This window comes from Bombus pyrosoma, linkage group LG2 (assembly GCF_014825855.1).
Source record: "Bombus pyrosoma isolate SC7728 linkage group LG2, ASM1482585v1, whole genome shotgun sequence".
NCBI lineage: Eukaryota > Metazoa > Arthropoda > Insecta > Hymenoptera > Apidae > Bombus > Bombus pyrosoma.
Genome location: NC_057771.1, coordinates 10,734,271 through 10,753,869, shown reverse-complemented (window position 1 = coordinate 10,753,869; position 19,599 = coordinate 10,734,271). Strand labels below are relative to the sequence as shown.

Sequence of the window (19,599 nt, the reverse complement as noted above, 5' to 3'; positions counted from 1 at the left end):
CCTTATTTCCTCCTACAAAAACTCCATTAGAATTCTTTCCTGTATTTCAAAATTTCGCAATTTTTCAAGAAATCGTGCCATAATCGTGTCAAGCATATTTTTTCACTACCTTTTTCCTTCTTTCACAAAATCACATTCGCCTACGCGACATATCAGACAAAACGATCGCCACCTACTCCATCGAATAATTAAATACGCCTATAGGCGTCGTTATAATTCAGAGGTAACTGTTCCGTCTATTTATTCTGGGAGCTTCAAAGTGAAAAACTCGACTGTGAGTCGAGCTACCGGCGAAAATAGTATCGACGGTTATAAATTTTCCAATGAGCGAGTACAACGGCTTAAAGACGAGCTCGATTAACCGTCGCGTCGTGATTTGTGCGCGCCGTACTGGCTGGAAATTACCGCGGCTGCAAGGAAGTGCCATTTTAATTAACGATTGGGGAACGGAGCCAGGCACCGACGTGGTTAGTACAGGGTCGCTAACCATGTCGAAGTAATTAGGGGATTAGCCGAGCGGTTTGCTGACTAACGTCGTTCGTCTCTCCGGAGCGTCGTTTGGCCTAGTCTTCGCCGTCTCCTTCGATCTCGAACCGGTCAACTTTTAATTTCTGATCGCCACTGGGATTTCAATTTTCTCGCAAATATAAAGTATAAGGAGTAGTTTTTGATATACCGTGTACGTCCCTGTCTAAGTGTCCTAAATATTGTCGATGTTGACGCTCGAGGTACAACCAGCAGCTGTCCTAATATTTCTTAATTATTTCTAGTCTTTTTACGATTCGTTAATGTTTGCATTCTCAATGATTTTTGGAATATCCATGTTTTATTTGTAGTTAACCGAATCTGCGAACAGACTTTGACGTCATCTATTCTGGAAATCATTTATTATTTCCATTATAAGATATTCGTGGAACGTTACAACGACACCTTATCCTCGGATAATTACTAATATCTATTTTCCACAGGACACCTTTCGAAATAGATTCCTTTATGAGAGAAATACGTTTCGTTAAGCCACGAATAGACTTTGACGTCTACCTTTCGAATGATTTATCGCGTTCGTAAGCCCGTAAGTATAGCTAGCTGGAACTTTCTTTTTAAACGATTTCTTTCCCATCATCCCACCGATGCATTTTCTTCTTGCAACTATGACACCCTCCGAAGGTTCTGTAATATCTTGCTGCAGTAGCAAGCGCGATCTTCAATACCGTGTTCCTGCCTTCTCATATAGATCACGGTTATCCATCACTATGCTAAGAAAAGCGGAGTCTCCGGATCTTTGAAATGTCTCGACGTTGATTCACATTTTCTTGCTAAGGTGACCAAACCCGACGGCTAAGCTACCAATTTCTTCCAATCTTTCGCATTCATAATCCATTACTTGGACAAGTTTCACTGTAACGAATCGTCCGATGGAAAAATATTTGTCTTCCGAGCTAAAAGCTCTCGGACGATATCTCGCTGACGGTAGGATTCTTCGACAGCAATAACAATTTTTATCAGAATCCGATAGGTTATTAATTCATCGTGTATCAAGATGCGAAGGCAAAAGGACGGATAGGTTATTCGAGGGAATCTCGATCCCTTTTGACAGTCAGAAACTCGATCCTTTATCCGGACCGGATGACCCGACCATGAATGACACTTATCCCTCTGCTCCCTCGACTTCGACCATATTTTGAGTTGACGCGGACTTGTCAGGGTCTTCGTCGGTCCGATATTAAATTTTCTCTATTGTACACCTTCGCGTCATATATTTCTGTGACTGGCCATCGAGCTTTAATAAACGCGACAGTGGTTTCGGTAGACGTAACTGGTAACCGTTAATTACAATTTCCAACGAACATGTTGTAATTTCTTCCATATGTCGTTAATTAGCTCTCTAAACACACCTCTTTGACCGGCTCAAAATATCGAAACAAAACCAGAGAACGCGGCGCGTTTTATGCTGCTGCAGTTGATATTTGTACAATGTACGTACATTATTTATAAAGGGAATCTCGACGCGTTCCAGAAATGTAATTAAAATTGAAAGCCGCAGGGAAAAGATACGACGAGTCAGGTGTTTCGTATTTTTTGACGCCACAAAAATAATTACAATTGTCTGGCTTTTACGTCATTTGGTAAGTAAAAAGTGGTATTTTAGTACGAAATTGTCGAAGAAGAGAATAATCTGATATTGGTAATTCTAATGTCAGTTTAATTTGATTAATACCAATCTGCATATAATTAATGTTCTTACTACTTTTTGAATGCTCCAGAGGATGACAAAGACACGTATCCAATTACAAAATCAAATGAGAAGCTAATCTTCGTACGAGAGCAACATTAAATTCCATCTTGTCAATTAATCAAATACGAATTACCAAAATCGTCTGTTTATTAAATCTGATCGTAGGGTTCTCATGAAACTTTCAAATAAAAATCATTGCAGTTTCAATATTTGGTACGTTATTAGCTTTTTCACAAAATTTCATGAATTTGTTATCCGTTGTAAACAGAATCAGGCAGGTTGCCCTCCTTTTCAACTATATCGTATTTAAAGCACGATCCTTCAACGACTAAATAACATTCAAATCAGAAAATCAGTAAAAATTGTACTCGTTACGTTTCGTGCCTGTAGTTTCCACTTATGATTCCCCTTGAAAAAGAATGTCTCTGTTCTCGTACAAAAACGTATTAACACACTGCGATCGTTAGCTTCCCTTTGAATCATGCGCCATGCGAAACAAACCCCTTTCCTTGTTCGAATGCTATCGCAATCACGTGTTTTCGTTTAGAACTTTCGCATAGAAAGACGTCTTTTATGCAGACTTTACAGTGCATATAGCTTTGAACGCTTAAAGTAGAAGGAGACAAGAAACAGAGAGAAGGAAAGTAGAGAACGAAGAGAGTGCATTGTCGGGAAAACAGGGAGGACCAAGAACTATCTGCACTTGGAATGGAGAAGGAAGGCGCGAGGTTTCGCGCGAACGACTGTCCGCAGCTTAATAACACCGTTTTAAGCAAGTATGTGGGTTAGCAAAGGTACGGCCAGAAGCTTGGAAATTCGCCAGAAGTTACGGGGAGGAAGGCAATGTACATAAATGCGGTCGGAGCGCGGATGGCGATCGATTAAGCCGAATACCTTTGCGGGAATTCTCTATCGATCGTCGTCGATGCGACAACTTTCGCGGCGGCCAATTGTCCGTTTGTGTACCGATCGCAGCTGGCTAACACGAAACGAGCGATTCTTGCGCCCTTTGCTAACGAACCTACGCTCTTTCGCTTTGACTTTACGGCCGAATGTTTTAGACTACGGATGTTTGGACAGCCGATGCATTTTCCGGCGAACTAACGTTTTCACGATTCACGCGTTCCACACGAGTAGGTACATTACGTGTACATAGAAATTGGATGTGTGGTTAAGCATATTTTATACATTTATAGATACGCGCCAGTGAAGCACACATGACAATGAGCATTATTTGGTCGTTGCTAATTGACGTGGGCGTACGATTAGGAATATTTGTACATTTACATATATGTACGAGCGAAACACACACGACGATGAGCATTATTTCGTCGCTATGTGCCGTTTCCACGAGTCGAATCCGCGTTTAATACCAGTTAGAGACATTCCTCTAAATGTATAAGGGAGCTGTACAAAATTTAGCTATGGCCATTATACGCTAATAGTTGACACTCGCACGAGGCCAATAACGTCAGTGGTCATTAACATGACGATTCCGTAGCGCCACTGGTCAGCACAGTGTTAATACGCGCACAATGTGAAATTCAGGTGATAGCGATAACTGGTATTTATCTTTCGGAAGAGAGAAATATTCGCGAACGCATTCTCCGTTCAATTAAATTATACCTGGTGTTTGATAATAATTTGACAAACATATGCCGCGTCAGATAAAAATATGGAGAACATTCTTCTTTATTTGTAATTAAATCAGAAAGCGAAGCGTAAATGTAGATCTTAGGAGAACGTTGATTATCCGTGCACCCAAAATCCTATACTTTTTCCTTATTTTCACTGATACGTTCTTCGGACCAATGTTAAATCGGCGGCAATGAAATCCTGACGCGTCCAGCAATCATTCGTGAAATGAATAAAATCGTTCGAGTAAAACCACTAAGAGCGATATGAGGTGAAAAACAATATTTTACAGCGTAATTACTGTGCGACAAAATAACTACCTGAAAATCGCTTCTGTGGAATAGCTTCGATACTACCTTCATGCTACAAGGAAAAGAGAGAACCGCTCATTTGCATCTCTTACTACGGAGAACAATGTTGCGCCGCAAGTCGTTCGCGACTTCCGAGCAAGCAGTGTTTCGCGCGTTTAGATTCCGTTTCCCGGGTCTCTTATTACGTTCTCTCGAGACGTGCCTGGCAGAATGTAAGTCACAGAGGCTCGTAGCTTACGGTCCAAGGGCCACAGAGAATATTGTACAACCCACCAGCGTCAATGTTTAGTTTCTTTTCTTCGTACAAGGGAATTCCTCGCAGTATTTTCACTGTAATTTCGTTGGGCTGTTTCGCAAGTAACAAAGTCGAAACAGCCAAAGTTGATATTATGAATGATGAATTTAATACTTCTTTAATCGATACAGCGTCTACTGGCGTGCGTAGCGACGAAAATTACTTCGTGCCTTTTTTCGTAAGAATAAATATGTCGATAAGCGCTATTCTCATACGATAGTGAAGGCAGAGCACATAAAATTTCGTTATTAGTTTGGAAATTCGATCTCTTGCTAGAAAAGTGACACGATTGAAAAAAGTAAGATAGGGAAAAAGATTTGACACAGACAAAAATCTTGACAAATCTTGAAATACACAATTATTAATTGCTCACATTCTCTTTTTACAATTTAGCTAATATTACATTGATTTTGAGGATCTCTAATAAAATGTTATATATACATATTCTTTACGATTAAAGAAAGGGGAAAATTGTGACATCTCTTGATAAATGCTATAATGTAATTATGACATTCTTATCCAAGTAAAATCTTAAAATCGAAGATTTTTTAGATATGCCATCCTCGTATGAAAATAAAGATATCGGAAGCAAACGACCTGGAGCAAATGCCCATCTCTTCTAAATCTACTCTAATAACCCTAATTGTATATCTTCTGAATTACGTCTGCTCTGCGTAAAATAATACCACCACAGAGAAGTGGAGGTATTATCGAGTATTAATCCAATTACATTACTAAATTCCTCGTCGACCTGTATCGCGAGATTTCCATCTCATTCGAGTTACCTTTGGCGCCATAGTCGAGACTCGATCCCCTAATGGTACCCTTCCAATCAAAGCGTGAATCGAATCACGTTTGGCAACCGGTTTCATGATCGATTAGCCGTTCTGTTTGCTCTGCTCGTGATTACCTTCAGACACATGAACGATCAGAGAAACCAGCGAACAGACTGCTAACCTAACGTAGAATCGTGTCGTTATCCAAGAGATCTAAACTCGAGCGAAGATAGAAATAGGAGAGAGCGTAGGAAATCTTAATATAAACCGTGGCTGGTGGTTAGCTTCACGACCTTAGGAGCAAGAACCAGAGCCGGCACAGACGGCAACGACGAGAAATCATAGACGGCTACGTAATATGGCCGATCACGGTAACTGAAATCAGCTGTCGGCGGCTCGTAATTGTAAACCCACCCTATATATGGACACACGGCGTTGCCGTAACTTTCAGTGAGTTGTAATTAAACCCAATTAGGTCGTAAGGTGAGCAACTTCTGACGCACCTGGCTGAACCGTAAATTACACCGGCAAGTTCTCTATCCGCCGCGACCATGATTACGGTATACGCAACTTTGCAATTTCTGGCCGGAACACCGGTGTCCGGATATCGCTGGAAATTAGACAGTCCGTTTGGCGCGAGGCTCTCGGCTGAAAAGCCGATCGACGCAATCGGATTCTAGTTCTTTCGCGTAATCGTGACTCGACTGGTAATCGCTGGATTTTCTGTTCCCTGCGGACCGTTTGAATCGCAGTTAACAGACACTCGGCGTAATGGACTTCACGAGATCAGGTATTTGTCTATTATTTAAATAGCAAGATCGTAAAGAATTTGCGGTCTCTGGTGGAAAAACCGTTGGTTTAGAACGATCGTGACCGAGGTTGCGATCAGTTACAGGTCGACCTTGTAATTTTATTCGCTGAAGGGTGGAAAGATTTCGAATTACGATTAACACGTCCAATGTTGCGTTGCTTTCGTGCAATCTTTATCTCAAGTGTTAGGTTATCACGCGTGTCACTGCTGGTATATTTACAATTAACGGGAGGGATGTAGCGACAAGTCACGTACGAAGGGATGAATGCGACTGATTTAACTGCATCTGGTAGTATACGCGTTCTACTTGCACGCACTTTGCTTTACAAATGAATTTCTATCGTTGTTAACAGTTTAGTGATCTCATAAAATTGAAATTTCCAGAACGTAAGTTGCGAATGAATTATAACTAGACTGCGAAACTTTGTGCAAATTCATATTTTTGTAAACGCGTACAAATATCTCTTTCACCCTGTGAATATTCTAAAGAGTGCTTCTGATATTTCGTCTATTTTTGTACATTACGTGTATATTGGACATAGAAATTAAATTTTCTACAACTGCACGAACATCCGCAGTCTAATTACGATTCTTTTCTTTTACAAAGAAACATACATCGTAGGCTGAAAGCATCGGATCAGTTTCCCAGCTATACTATCGAATCTCTTCCGTGAATTCTGTTACCAATTCGAAGTTAATACCACAGACGACGGTAGCAATTTCCCTTCTCCCGATAGATTTTCGACTAAAAACCATTCTCAAATACAAGACTTCCTATATCTCCTCATTCTTTAAAAATACGTACTTAAGTTCCACGAAACACGAATCGATTCCAAACTGCCAGCCTGTACACCCGGTCGCTTATTTTACCTATTTAGAAATATCAGTATCGAACAAAGATTTCATCACCGATGATCCACGTAACCACAAAACAATGGTACCCCGACGACCCGAGCGGCGAATTTCAAACTTCCAAACGAACTGTTCTAGCGCTTCATCAATTTCGCGATTCCCCGCCACGGGCAACGAGCGGTTTAATTACCATTCTCAATCAATCACAAGCCGATTCAAAATTCACGGATCTGGGCAATCTGAGTCGTTGCACGAGCGAGGGGAACAGGCCATCAATTTTCTCGAGCAAGAGACGCCAAATAGAATTACTTACACGGCGGACCATTAATCGGATGCGAGGCCGCGTAATCTGTTAGGCGTTCGGTGTGACACTCGCAGGTAGGAAAGAAGCACTGGGTACAGGGGGTTGCGTGTGTGCGTGTGTATATGTGTGAGAGAGAGAGAGAGAGAAGGGTGACGAACGACGGCTGCCAAGGTGAAATGAAAACGAACGATATAAGAAGAAAGAATCGTACACGAGCGAAACACCGCGTACGTGGGCGTTCGTACGAAGTACAGCGGAGTCGGGGGGTGCTCCTCTAGCTCGATCAATACACACTACCAGCAACCCCTCTGCGTCCCACGCCGTCCCTCGTCCATTTCGTTCACCCCTGACACCCTATCCTCCCTATTCCATTTCGAACGACCCCTACTATCGTCGGTTTAGATGCTCGAGACCGCCGTCGTTTAGCTCTACAAGTCTTATCGCGCGAGCGCCTTCTCGCTTTTTTCGCGCCACTCGCGAGAGGAAAAACCGATTAGCGTGCACGCGTTTTTTTTTCCTGACTTTTCACGGCACAGATCGTTCAACCGGGCTTTGTTATCGCGTTCGCGGGTTGCCGTACTTCATCGGGGTTAGACGAGCTGTTTTGATTTCGTTTTAGAATCACGAGGGTGGAATTCCGATCGGGATCACTCGACTGGGAACGCGGCGGAATGTTTGGTCTCGATTTCAGTTTAGGCAGATTGTTGAAAATGTTTGATAGAGTTGGGAGAGTCTTTCGACACTGGATGAGGGTAAATGAGAGTTAGGTATCGATTATATCGACGGAGAGTAAAACACTGTGATCGTGACGCGTAATTGATGTTGAGCCGTTCCACGTTAAGTGTTGCGGCATCTGGCCGCCTTGTATCCGTTGGAAAGCTCCAACAAATTTTGCTTTATTCGATGTAGTTTACGTTAGAAAGCATACGATTGATCACAAAGTATTTGAACGCACGTGGAAACCTTTTATAAATATATCGTGTATCTTTGTGTGGAACATTAAAAAATCTCATCGATATTACGTTGAGATTCGATCATCGCGATTATATCGCCAAATAAGACAAGTTCTTTTAAACACAAAAGTTTTCTATGGTAAATATTCAAATACCTTCGTATGTGTGTAATAAATAACAAATAAGTAACAGATTCGTAATAATATAACCAGGAAATAAACGCAGAAAAGTCGAAGCTTTTTTTTTTGTCTGGTGTCTTTACTCGGATCTGAAACTAAATTTATTTCCATCGTCTTAAAGGATATTCTAAGAAATAGTTGATAAGTGGTATACGAAAAAGGGCACGATACTCTTCCAAATATTATCACTGGAATCGACTGGCTTGCGCAAGAAGGGTAGCCATTTAAGTCTGGTCGAACCGACAACGTATTCCCTGCGGACTCTGCGCCCTTCCAAAGGGTTTCAGGGCTGTACACAGTGAACTGAGGTAATTAAGTTTAGAACGGAGGAAGGAACGCTATGGAGTTCGGTAACGCGTTCTTGCTCTCTTCCAAGATACCGTCTTTCACGTTCAGATTAAATTCTATAAATATCGTATGGCGCCGGAAGTCATGGCTTGAATTTAGATGCGCAAGACTTCTCATTCTTGTGTACAGTTGAGTAATTATTTTCAAACAATATTTCAATATTTATATATAGTGGAAAAATAATGCCCTTCATCGGTATTTTGATTTTTAGATGCACGGTTTCTTCAAATATTAGGTCGTCCGATAAGTTTCTTTCGTTTTATGAGGAAATAATGGATGCACAACATTTTCCCTTTTAAATTATTTTATCGAATTACGTACGATACATTTTGTTCTATCAGAATAAAGATCGCGACGTTCGACAGATTAGGTTTCACGTTTGTATAAAAATGCTTCGTTGTAAAAGATGTGTCTGTAAAGAAAGACACTTTTCCGACAATCCAATACAATAAAACATCCACAGATTAATGAGTTATTTAATAAATCGTGGAAAACTAGTTTGACGCGTTCTTCTCATTTGAGAAGAGTTTGATATTCGGTTATAAAATATATAAACAAATGACGTATCGTGGGAATATGATAGATTGCTTATCTTGCTGGTTGTACAGCACAAGTTTTTAAGCACTTTAGTTTAATAAGACCGTAAATATAAGAGGCGATAATAGCTACGATTGATATTGAAATACGTCTGCTACGTTGGGAAATATACGTATGCTGTCAAATAGCAACACTCCGCGTTTAAGAGTTAACAAGTTAAAAGTACTTACGTACACGTATATAAAATAGACGAGGAATTGACACGAGTTATTTGCCGCGAAATATTAATAAGCAAACTTCTCTAAGGTTCACGCAAGTAAGGAACGAGGTCATTTTGGGTTGAAACGATTACGAAACTATGACAGTTTCGTAATCAGAAAGTTTCGATAAACGATCCGAACGACTTGATAAGTTCTTGGTTCCAAAGGTGACTCATATCCGTGAGAAACACGAAGCGTCGCCGGATATAGTTCGCGTCCACGATCCGTGTATAACTTTGGGTCCCTCGGTTTATCCTTGCCCATCGTTAATTGACTATACCGTGCCTCTCGAGTGAGTAATTCGATTTATAAAAATATTCTGGAAATTGTCTTGGTCTTTCACACCACGTAGAACTGGTAAAATCATCGCTTTGACGAGTTTCAGATCTCTTTGTTCTCTAATTATAAAAACGTGTAGGTGCTTCCGATAAAACTTTTGTTGCTTTCTATTGGGAAAAATAACTATATACGTATACAGGTATTTATTTATAATTATCCGCGTATTTACTATGTGTATAATGGAGAGCATAAGTAAATCGACAGCCACTGCTCTCGTATAAATTTTTTATCCCCGTCAACATTGAACTGGGAAAAAAGTACACACAAACGTTTCGCGCAAATAAAGCTAATGCAAGCAATTTTTTAAATCTACGAATATTTCTTATTCAATTTCGCGCGATGTTTCCTCTGGTCAAATTGTTCGGCTTTAGAAATCTGTCGTTACTGGTTCTTTTACGCTGTTCGCAGAATAAAGGAAAGAAAATGAATAACGTGTTCTAGGAAAAGCTTTGTGAATTTCAAATATACCTATAGTAGGGCATTTAAAAAGGCATTACTGGCGGTACTTTTTAATATTTATACTTTACGTCCTTGAAAATAATAATAATGGAAACAAGCTCTTGCGTGTCGAATAAATTACACAAACAACAAGCGAAGACCGCGAAGTCGCGATTAAAGCGCGAAACTTTTTCGCCGTCGACCGTAAAGCTTTATGATTGACGTCACTAAATCGAGCATTCTCTTTCGGCACGGAATTCGCACGTACAATGCGGTTAATAAACTGTCGGTTCTGAAAAGGATCGCTAGCCGGCTTGCTGGTTTATGAGCTCCCTTCTTCTTCTTTTATTACGATACTCCATGTTTTACCCTCTGTCTTTCAGATCACAATACATTCCCCTCCTCCTTCGTTCGTCTTTTTAAAAAATAGATTTTAATCTAACGGTACGACGTCGGAAGCGTCGACCAGAAAGATATCGATCAACTACGCGTGCAAGGAGTGATTTCATCGACTTCGCTTGGCATTTTATGTTTTATATACGTCTGCAGAACATATTCGTTTATTCGAGGATGAGGAAATTTCATGGTTCTTTCCATCGAAAAATATTTAGGGCTTTTACACGTCGGTCCATTTATCGTATACGTTTTTTTATCGGGCCAAGGGAGAAGTCGAACACGAGCAAAGATAAAATAGGGGCAGGAATATTGACAGCAGTCAACGTGTCCCTTATATGGAATCGCATATTTTAGGTGAGCCAAAAGACTACGTGTTCTTGAAGAGTCAATGTTCAATCGACGTTGGAGGCTCGATATAAACTCTGGCCTTTTTTTCTTTTCTTTTTTTACAGCTTAAATACCAAATTAAGATTCATCGAGTCTTACATCACATACATCGGTATTTCTATCTCTTCCAACATTACCTTTATAATAATTCCAACTCTACATCAAGACTCATACAGCCTCCTGTTAATGGAAACAAAGACTACTTCTGCCATATTACCATAACAAAAGGATATTCTGAAATCCACCACTTCTGTATTCTACGAGTATACGGCCCAACATAACCTTTCAACAATTAAACTGTTCCTTCCATAATAATCTCGCAAATCTCGTACGCGAGACGATGTTTAATACAGAGCCCATCAACATCCGCTATATTAAATGAAAGCAGATTCGCTTCGTGTAACAATGAGAAACTCTACTAATCTCGCAACGACGTAAACAAGCAAACAAGCAAGTACGCATGTACCGTTCGCATAAATTCTGAAAATGGTAACCCCTGTAGCACGATGGCTTCCTGCTCTTCCTTTGCTTGAGACCGTTTTTTCTTTCTTCGCACTTTTTCTTGCGGTAATACCTGTGCGACGTAATCGGCGATCCAGGGAAGTTGGTGCGCTTGATAAGTCTTGCCGCGTGGTGCTTTGTAAAAGCTCGGCCGATTCAGGGGCAGAGTGGAGGACAAAGGCGTCTCGGAGGCTATCACGGATAGGAGAAAGAGTAATACTAGAAAAAGTCCTTCCGGGGTTTCAGCCGAGACGAGATTATCGGGCTAAACTGAAATCCAGAACGGGGACGCCCGTGAACCAGCTGCCCCGCACTGGCTGGCCCCATTCCCGCTTCCGTTTTATGTCGTTTTCTTCTTTTTCTCGTTGCCTGCGGTTCTTGTTTGTCGGACAGGCTTACCTCCCGGACGAATTTTACCAAGGAACTTGTCTATCTGTGTTTCGAGGACGTTTCCTGGAGTGGCTAGTGCAGTTTGCGTCATGTGTCTGCTGGTTATTTTAAAAGACTGACAAGAAAAAGTCTACCGTGGGAATAAGAAGCTTTTTCTTGTCGCTACAATTGAGGACGGGTATTAGGTCTTCGTGATTTTCACAGTAGAACAATGATGAATCGGTTAGACGAAATAAATGGCGTAAAAATTAAATGGATATTCGCTAAATAATGTTGGCAGAAATTCGCGTTTTTAATAGAATGTTTTTAGAAATTTAATAGAATGTGGTTTTAGCAGAATTAAATTAGCCGAGTAGAACGATACTTGATGGCCAGACAGGATAAATAATATCGTCTTACGAATAATGAATTCATATTTTTCACTCGTATTCTTGAATATTATTTACATCTAAATTTCACCGTAAATATATAAATATTCATAGTTTAATAACGACTGATTGTATCTCTCGTTTAGTTTTCAATGAATTTTCCATCAAGAATTTGATTTGTTGAAAGCTACAATTTTTATCTTGCGGTAGATATCATGCTCATCGATAGTCGTTTTTCACCGACCAGCTCTAGGGGAGTACGAAGTTATTCTCGCAAATAATTCTTCCGCGTTTTGAGGAATAGCTCGTGGCTGCCATTATCGTTGCACCTGCGAGTGTTCCACGTTGCTTAAATCGCCGATATCGAAGATTGGTTGTTCCACGGGTAATATACGGAACCGTGCATTTTTAACGACCGGAATATATCTCCGCATCCAACGGTACAACGAGCGAATGCGTAATCTGCGCAACAGCCTGCTAGCTTCGTAGAACGTTCGTTCGTGTTACGGATCGTCGGATCTTCCCTTTTGCCTGTGTTGCAAATATTTCTCTCGGCGATAAACGATTGCTCCTGCTTGTAGATCGATTTACAATCTGCGTCGAAAATGCCGACGAACCCATGAAACGCGACGTTGAGAGTTGTTGCAGATTATGCGGTTGTTTCTTGCCTCGAGATACGTATCAAATATTATCGATGATACGGTTAGGAGATCGTAATTTTACGAGTAAAACTTCAATCCAGGTATTGTGTTTCTACAGGATAGTCATGTGCCAGCAATATTGCTAGTTTGCTAGAAGAGCAATATAAGTTAAGAGATCGATTTGAAACAGAATCTGCGAAGTAGAAAATAATACGACGATTTGAAGATAAAATCCTTTTTCTTCGCGATTTAGGTAATTTCCGATCTTTGATAACAGGATTTGAAAAATCCTTTGAAAAAAGGATTAACGATAATAAAATTAATGATATGACTTTATTAAGCGCAATCTTAGTCTTCTAAATAATTTATAAATATAAGTAGATAGATTTGTAGATAGTTTGTAAATGCTTTCATTTTTGCAAATATCTTACAATCGATTAATTGAAAAACGTATCGTTCTTCCAGCACATGGACGATATGCCATGGTATTTGACATATTTTAACGACCGATCGTGAACCAATTTCAACATATTGTACTTAATAGAATATTTACACACCTGTGAAATTGTCTTTTTGTTTAGCCATAAAACACGTCGGAGCATTATGCAGCCATGAAATTTTGCTCGTTCTGAATGCCTTGAAGGCCTCCAGCGAACCATTAAAAGCTCGTCTACGGCGGACAGACGAAAATACTTGGTGCACCGGAGTCAAGAGGCCCTCCATCGCAAGTCTTAAAAGGATATATTTTTAGCAAGCCGGCCGAAACGTTTCGATGGAGTAACGAGCTAGCTTTCCCCGGAGCGTGCTGAAAGAAACGAGCTCGCGCTGCTGGCAAGACCTTTAGAATTCACTGAACGTCTGTTCTCGACTGTCACATTCTACTTACGAATGACGTACAAGACAATACGCTCGAAAATTGATCTCCTACATTTATCTGTATCAAAATCGTCATGCATCTAAGCTAATTTCACACTCTAGATTGATCTGTATAAAATGCCAACTGACGTGTTAAGCGTTTCCTGATCGATACTTGAAGTTTGTCGACTATCGTTTAAATTAAATTCGTCGTGGTAGAGATAAATGCGTGATCCGGAGTGATAGTGATGAAAATGATGAAATCTATGATTTAGGAGAGCTGCGAATAAAATTGAATTCTAACGAAAAAGTCAATATGTAGATGTAATTATAATGTGTAGATATTAAAACACTTGCTACGTGTAACCGTAGTGGTTCGAAAATTCATCATCAGACTGTGGATGTTCGTGGATTTTTAGGAAATTTAAAGGCACGAAAATGAACAGAACGTACGTAATACGTTAATAAACTACGTAAAATACTCAGTAACTAAACAAATAAACTACGTAAAAATATTCAGTAAAATATTCATTCAAGTACAGTAGTGATTATAATATTTACTGGGTTAAACGAATTTTTCCTCGTGTTCTATTGATTTCCGATACGAACAATGATCTGTTCTTAATGAAATCTTCTAAATTTCACACGAATACTGACAAGTATCGTTTTTGGAAATGAAAATACGTTCCTTCTGAATTATCAGCAATAAGCATTTCCTTGCCCGTAAATATCATTTTATCATAAGTAGCTAAGTGGTATTAGCCGTTTCCATCATCGAGGCTTTTTAATCGCGAACAGTTATAAAATTCTCGTCCACAGAGAGGGCGATTCTACGAATGTTCCGCAAGGTGGTTCTTTAACCGAGGACAGGTACACCGTTGCACACCTTGTGTTATCTAGAGTGAAACGAGCGCCGCTATTACCATTAGAACGGACAGTGTCGGTGGATGATAATGGGAAATGGACGCGTTAGAAACAGTCCAAGTGGCTGGAGGAAAACTGTCGCGACAAACGTTAAGCAGATCGTAAAGTCAAACATTTCGAATCATCTAACTCTTGCTAGCACACGCTATATCGGTCGATGAATACAATGTCTGTTATCGATTGCAGCGATTATTTCTAAAGAACCTTTAGAAAAACTAAAGATAAAAGTTTGTTAACGAGCACCGGACGCGTTTACGTGGAATTCGTCGAAACAGCGATGCGTACAATAACGCGTTTATAATTGGTTTTAGGGATTAACGGGTCGACATTTTGGCCGACTGTCCAATTAGCGAAATACACTTCATGGGATTGTCTCCATTTAACGAGATTTCCCGACTGCATCATCCAAATTGATTTCGAATCGTGCGTTTATCGAGGCTTCCTCTCTTCTTCCGTTGGGCGGTGATCGCGGAGGCGAGAGATTCCTAGCGATTCGCTGGAATTCCGCTCGTTTCCGGCTACGCGTGCATGGAATTGCAATGTTGCTCCTTCGAGCTATTTTCCGGATGATATCAAAGCGCGAACGCGGCCGTTGCAAATGGGAATTGGACTGGTGTAACGGTAAGAATGGCGGGGGTGGAACAGATGGGCCGGAATTAGATGAGCAAAGTGAATTCCCGCAGTGGCGGCAAATAAAATTATTCGGTAATTGCTCGGTTTCTTTGTCTCGAAGCGATTAAGCCGGATCTCCGGGAGGTGCGCCAGAGGAAGATCGTTCAATTAGAGAGAATCTGTCGTTGTCACGTTAATGGAATACACGAGTAAAGCATGCCCTGGAGGAGCGACGCTGTATCGTGGATTTTCTAAGTGGTGCGAAGGCACGAGCCCGCGAGGAATAAGCTTGGCAAGTTTTTCAACAAGGGAATAAGTGCCGGATAGTAAAACAGAAGAGTGGTTGTAAAACTCTATAACTTTGAAAATTGTTTCCCGAAGCTCTTCACGGGAATATAACTCTGAGAAGGGAGCAGCGTTACGTCCAAAATTGATCTGTGAAATTCAAGAGGCCCCACGAGGTGAACACGATGAACACCGAAGGCAAACGTCCAAAGGAAAAATCTGTAATAGGCTGAGAAAAAGGGAGAGAAAGAGAGAGAGAAAGAGAAAACAATTTTGACAAGACCGGCCAATTCTTTGAAATCCTCACGAACACAACGAAAACCGTGTTTGCTCGCGCATGAATTTTGTACAGCTACTAGATTCTGGCGTTGGAGAGATGGGAAAGACGTAGGCGCGGAGCCAGAAGAGAAAGAGGAGGTACGATCAAAGAGGAGCGAGGGAGTGATTAGGCGGCAGGGAGAGAGCACGGCGGAAAGCCGGTCGAAAGGGAAGAAGGACGGGTAGGATCAGACGGGCGAAGTGGATTCTAATTTTAGAGAGACACCGTGTGTATCGAGCCCGTGTGTCTCGATGATCACAGAACCAGCCCGGTTGATGATACGAAAACGCGTTCAAGTGCAGCCTTGCAACGAAATACGATTACGACGTGCTCGCCACTTTCACGAGTACTTTGCAAACAACAACGACGAAATCCTCCTTGAGTCGCGTCGAAACTGTCGACTGTTCCACGTTTCTCTCCTAAATTCGACGACACACGTGCGATACATTCATCGATCGAGAATACAAGGCAAGTAAAACACCGATGTTAACCTTTTGAAGTATAATTTATTCGAGTCTGAAGGAACCACATCTCGGAGAATTAACAGACACCATTTAGCTCTGCCACTTTTACACCGAAGTTCTTTCGATACTTATAATTAATATTCTATCAATCGTCAAATCTATAGCTACCCGTCCTTCTAAAATTTTTCTTCGTTAAACGAAACTCACATTTGCTCCAACGTACCAACAACAGGAGTTTAATTTCGATCTAGTCGATTCTATACGACCAAGCAAGAATCGTTCCCACTACAATTAGTCGATCGATCTACGCGTCGATAGACAAACCAAGTGTTCTATTTTCATTTTAGACGTCGTAACTGGAATCTCAATATCTTTTATTGCCATGTTGCAACCTAACAGAGGTCGACATCACGTACGTAGTATTAAAATTAATTAAGAAGGTACGGTGACAACGTTCGAGTTTAGTTCATTTATTTGGACGAAAACGAAGCGATGTATGGGGTGTCGGCGACTAATCAATCCGAGATCAAACTCGCTCGCAGAGAAACGACCCGACGGATCCGGCAAGCATCACGAGCTTGTCGATGGCTGAGAACGTCGCGTTCTTTATTTGTACGCGTTTCGCGGCGGAATGCCACGCGACTCTATTTATAAATCCCCCTTGAAAGCGATTATACTCGAATCGTGGTCTCTCCCCGCTATAAAATCCATTTCACTGGCGGCGAGCCGCGATTAACGAGGCATTGAACGTTCTCCGGCTACGAAAGGGGAGAAAGGGCCGACAGATCGGCGCCAGCTGATCCCAAGTGCAAGTGCGAGTGCTCTGGAGGACATTTGGGTTTAATTAACGATTGTCGCCAGGGTTAGAATGGCGAAGTGGCCCAGCTGAGCGTGCCAGCCTCGATAGATCGGTTTCCACCTGAAAAAATCCCTGTGTCCTTCCTATTTCCCTCTTTCGTATCTTTTCTTTTTTTTAGCTGTCATCCATCGTTCTTCCCCTCGATCTATCTCTGAAAACGAATTAATAAAACGTTTGGGTGACACTTGAGCGATAGATTCCGACTTGACGACAACATATTACGACGAATCGATATTTTCAGGTAGCGAGAAGAACGTTGATGGATAATTTTGCGCGATATCCTCGTTGCAATATGGATTAGCTAATCTATACGGTTAAGATAACTTTAACATACTTGCACTAACTTTATTACGTTCTCGTGTTTATAAACGAAACTCGGTTTAAACAGCCGTCACGTTAACGGGCTAAACCAGCCGGTCGGATATATCCTCTGCACCGAGTTATTCGCAAAGTGGGTTAGATAAATTCTCAGCTATTTGCATTTCGAGCACGGATCACGTTTGTCTATCGTGGGAGGTTCGTGTTACCAGAAAACCGAAGGAGAAGCCTTGGTAAAAGAAATAATACCATCGTTTATATTTGTATGTACAGGCCATTTTAGGATTTTTCGGCTAATCTTTCTCAGGATATCCTATGGATACAAAGAAGAGAAGGGTGTTACATAACGTTTTCTAAAAATCATAATAAAAATAGGAAATGCGAAGAAAGCAATATTTCTGATTTCATACCATCAAACTCTTATTGTGAGGGTAACACCGAAGAAAAAGGTTTATCAAGTGAAATAAAAAATTGACCGATTAATCGATATGAAAGAGTATATGAACTCTGAACATAAAATGAACTCTGTAAGAACAATAAATTCAGTTTTTTTCATCATTGTCCTTTTTTCTGAACAGATCGGTGAACGTTTTGAAATGGGATATTAAGAGCTCGTGATTACATTGACTAAAAAAATATTCTTATAATACCAGTGACGGCAACCTTTCATATTTCGTATTTTTGTTATAATTTTTTAACGAAAGATTACCAATGAAAACGATTAAATCTTTATACGATAAAACTAAGATATAATATCGTAGCTTGGATCTGTGAAAATCAATGGTTAAGGCAACTAGATCTACGTTTCTGTACATAGAATATATCATCAACCAGAAAATTTTCGAACACTCGGACATCATAAGAAATCTTGCTGATTATCCACCATCGACTTAAACAATTTCAAAAAGTTTTTAAAACACTTTTCACGAACTTGGATGGATTTTCTCGGCGAGGTACGAAGCGCGCGCGTCGAAGACTGCGCCAAAAGAAAAGCAGGAACGGGGATCGCGGTTCTCGCTAACCGTCCGATCGATATTCGCATAACAACGACGCAGCGCCATCACCGCGATGCGGAGGCCAGATTACGCCGGCTTAATCGTTCGATCGCCGTTATCGAACGGAGGGCCGACTGGCGAGCTGGCGACTCGAAACGAAGCGAAGCGCGTGCACGCGAGAAGCAAAGTGCAGTCATCGAGCGCGCAATCCCTCGCTTTATACGTAATAACGCAGCCACGCGAGGGTAGCTTTTATCGACCACCCCTTCGCGTCTAGTACTCCTAGCCTGCCCCCTATACATTCTATCCGCCCCTAGAATCCTCCAGCAGACTACTTTTTCAAACGGACAGGCTTCCGGGCGAACGGTAAACTCGCAACGCGCAACTTTGACGACCTCCCCTAACACGTTCGAGCGGAGGAACAGCGCGAATCCCTGTTTAACTCGCGCGAAAGATCGCTCGACCGGCTGCCCCTTCAAATTTTACTTTATTTACACCTACCCTCTGTTGGTATAACGATAATGCATCGTGAAGATCGCTCTGTGTATTACGACCAACTTTCGTTCGATTGCCCCTACGAATTGTAATTTATTTATGCCCACTCTCGATTATTACAACAATACCGTATTATATATTGTATTTTAAAGCTTGCTCGATACATTGAAATTTTATTTTATTTGCATCTATTCTACGTTAGCGCGACAATGCGTACGTATCGTATTTGCAAAGGTAGTTTCATCAAGTGCCTCTTACGAATTTCATTTCATTTACGACTATAATGCGTTCATGTAACAATACTGTACTATGTTCTATATTTTCTTCGTAGGCTTGAGAAGTATCAAATTAAGAGAAATGAATGAAAGGATTGGAAAAATGTGAAATTCAAGCTTTCGAAAAGAAAAGAACGGAAAGAGCGAAACATTTAAATGTGCAATGTATGGAAGGAGGTGTTAAATAAGTGAAATAGCGCAGACAATTCTTTGGTTCTCATCCACTGAAAGTGTCGCCGTG

The 19,599-nt window shown here is 41.0% G+C and overlaps 1 protein-coding gene across 11 annotated transcripts in view; it reads right to left on the bottom strand.

The window, feature by feature from the left end:
• The window catches only part of LOC122574501 (protein Fe65 homolog), a 149,268-nt gene that overhangs the window by 10,523 nt on the left and 119,146 nt on the right, over positions 1 to 19,599 (bottom strand). The gene's annotated exons all lie outside the window — the stretch shown is intronic.